General features: G+C 43.6%; 1 long non-coding RNA gene across 1 annotated transcript; it reads right to left on the bottom strand.

Annotated features, from left to right (window-relative positions):
• Nucleotides 1-1611: 1611 nt before the first annotated feature.
• LOC136012616 (uncharacterized) lies at nt 1612-3218 on the bottom strand. The gene is made up of 3 exons (XR_010611855.1): nt 3017-3218; nt 2351-2430; nt 1612-1904 (listed from the first exon to the last, which is right to left on the bottom strand). It is a non-coding gene; the product is annotated as an uncharacterized LOC136012616 (long non-coding RNA).
• Nucleotides 3219-3425: the final 207 nt, after the last annotated feature.

Here is a 3425-nt window from a genome sequence, read left to right as displayed (position 1 = left end):
CAAGCCTTTAAAGATACAAAAATCAGGAGGCTGATTAAAAACAACTCCGAAATGTATACACATTTTAAAATCTCAGAGCTTTGTACTATAGCTGTGCTTGTGGAGGGAGTGTAAAACAGAAATGTTTTAATAGCTGGGTGAGTCAACACTGCCAGCACCAAGGTACAAGGTAATGTAGCCTATGTGCCTGGGGAGAGGCGGGCTACCAAGCTGTTTCTTTATCTGTGAGATGCCATATAACCATCTCCTGTCGCTTAATGAAGTCCTTTCCCATGCACACCCGGCACAGAGCACCTGGTCAGTCTACAAATTAATTCCCAGTTCTAGTTCTTTTTCTTCATTAAAATCACCCCAAACAGCACACAGCTCTTGTTCCACGCAGAACAAAGACAAGGGAAAAGACAAGGGGGCATAGAATCTTAGAATCATGGAATGGTTTGGACTGGAAAGGACCTTAAGATCATCTAGTTCCAACCCCCCTGCCATGGGCAGGGACACCTCACACTAAACCATCGCACACAAAGATCTGTCCATTCCATTTAGGACAAAGGAGACAAAAATGGAACAATTAAAATAGACACCTTCCTCCACCTGGAAGCCTAGGCAGCTAATCCACACTGGATTCCAAAGCTGGAATCAGGGAAAAGAGGGAGGGAGAAAGAGACTTGTAGAGGAAGGCAAACAGAAAATAAAGCAGCATGCTGCAATTATCAAACTATCTGACCAAATAATATCGTTTACCCCAGACTAATGAGTATTCTATTCACCTCAAGTAGCACTAAAAAACCCCCAAACAACTCTGACATCCCCTCCACTTCAAACTCCGGCTATTTCTAGCATCTCTGTTTTCAAGAGTGCACCAATTACAGCTCTGCCATGGGCTTCATACTGCAGCAAAACCCTGAAGAAGGAAAGCTGGCCAAGACAGAGCATCACAAATCCTGCATCTTTTGTTTTGCTTGGCCTCTTTAGCGGCAGGCATATTTCATACCAGTACTTTTCCAAGATAATGGATGCATTGTCGAAAACCTGCAATGCAAAGGAGATCTGTCCACTTGTTTTGGTTCCAGCCCCGCTCTCCAGCCCTTGCTGTCCATAGCTAAGCCCGTGTGAAGGCTGCCAAGTGCAGCTGATGGGAAGCCACGCCAAGGCAGCTGCTCTAGAAATCTCCTTGCCTCCCCATTTCCATTTTCACTTCCTCACACACATTCCCCTTGGATCAGCCCCAGAGATGGTGTGGCGCCAGGGCAGCTGCTATGAGGCAGCGGCTGGAGCTCCTTTGTTAACATAAAACTAAAGAGAACTCTGAGAAAGGCAGGAATTTCTTTCTTATCCATATCACCAGGCCAAGAATTGGAAAGCATTTCAAGTATGTAGCTGAAAACAGTACAGTTTTACGAATGAAAGCATGGTGTATGGCTTCATTTTATAAGCATCCTTGTTCCTTGGAGAAAAGCAGCAGATACTGATTATGGTCAGTAACAGTTTCCAAGAACAAACTTGACTTTTGCTTTTCCTGATTTCTGCATGCTTAGAACTGACTTCTGTAACTCAAAGGCAACGAGCCTTGCTGTAGGACTGTGTGATTTATCATATATTCACTTTTTTTGTAATGTTCATTTTCACTAGGGTGAGAAATGTGCACATCAACACCCACAGTCTGCAGACCTGTGAAAAGCAGCTGCTCAGCAGCACCATGTCCCACACACCTTGGAGGATAAAAAGGATTGCAATAGCAGTATTTTGATTATGAGGACAAGTGTCATTTCTCTCCTACTCACAGTGCCCAGAGTACCCCCAAAACCTGACTGTGAGCATTGTAGTTCATCTTGTTCTTTAGGTCAGTTTGGGATGTCTTCACACCAGGAGGCAGGTCTCCCAGGGAACCTTGGCAGAATGAAAACCTGTAAAGATCACCACAGACTATGCAGCAGCAGTCCTCCAGACGTACTATTTGGCAACAGACATTTTTAGCATGTCAGCTCACGTCAGCCCAGAAAAATTGTGCTCCTTTCACCAAATAACTGTTGATCGATAGAGCTTCTTATGCTCATTTCATTCAGCATTTTGTGTGCTATTCATTTTAGAGAGACATTCTTCTGCTCTTGGCAGATGAAGAATTCTGTAGCCAAATAGTTCTGGATGTTATCCCAGGCCTTTTTTCTCCCTTTCTCATTCCCCTTCTTTCCTCCATCCTCCCCAGACTGAAGCAGCATTTGCACAGATTTGGAGAGGTTTTAATTTCACAGTGTTTCTGAAAAATAAGAGTGACCCAAGGGATACAAAACACAAAATGAAGCTATGACTTCAACTGTAAAACCTTGAAAGCCAGTGCCTTCTTCTACAGCACCTGCACTCATTTGGTTCAACAAGTTACTGGTGTTTTCTGCATTCCAGCTCTTCCTACAGATGCTTTCCTATCGCAATTGCCTAGAAAGAGCATAAGAAAATGCATGGATTTTCAGTTCTTTCCTCTTCTGCATCTCCTGAGTTGTCCTGTCGTCCCCCCATCTCTCACCTTCACCCCTGTAATGGCTAACAAGACTACCCCTGGGCTCAGAGCTGTTTGCAGACACACCACAGATACACAGGGACAGTGAATTCAAAACAACAGTGACGATGGCTCTAACTTCTTTGTTTAATATCTTTTGCATTAGGAGCCAGCTTCTTTTCTCTTGTAAAGCAACATGTCCCTAAGGCACTCAATGAAAAGAGTCTGAATTATCCCAACTAAGCAGCTATGCCTGTATTTTATGGATCAGAGGAACAGCATTTTCTTCAGCTTTTCCTCCCCTTGCCCCTTTTATTTCTATAAGGTTCCCTCTGGCAAACATTCCCTCTGCCAAAATTTTTAGAGCAACTGAGTATCTCTCACACACACATATCACTGAATGTACCTGTGCCCATCTTAAGTTTCCTGAGATCATTCCCTGAAGCATTCCTTCCTAACGTTTGTATTCAATGTGCATTTTAACATTTAAAAAGAAAAAAACCCAAAATGTGACAAACTGCTTACCCATCACCTCCATGTCCCTCACTCAGCTCTCTGAATATAGTCTTCAAACTTCCTAAAGGTTAGGAACAGACAATTTTTTGTCCAGTTAACTGCCTTTGAAACTGCCACCTTCTGCTTTCACCTTTTGCTAGGGAGAAAAGCCATGGCAAATCAACCTAGCTAGAAAAAAACCCAAGCACAACAAATGGAGGGGAGGAGAAAATATCCCAGGACAAACGGCCAAGAAAACACCTCCTACTTGAACACAGGTGATTTTAAGCAATGCTAAAATGCATTTCCAGCAGCTGTAGCAGGAATCTTTCCTGGTCAGTCTCAGCATCCAGGCACCCAGCAGTGTCCATGTAATGCCCCTCAGTGGCTTTTCCCTGCCTTGAATGTCATCTATTTCTGGTGTATTCAGTACTCTGTG

The sequence above is a fragment of the Lathamus discolor genome, chromosome 4, assembly GCF_037157495.1.
Source record: "Lathamus discolor isolate bLatDis1 chromosome 4, bLatDis1.hap1, whole genome shotgun sequence".
Classification (NCBI taxonomy): Eukaryota; Metazoa; Chordata; class Aves; order Psittaciformes; family Psittacidae; genus Lathamus; species Lathamus discolor.
The sequence above is the reverse complement of the archived record's forward strand: the minus strand, read 5'-3'. Positions and strand labels throughout refer to the sequence as shown.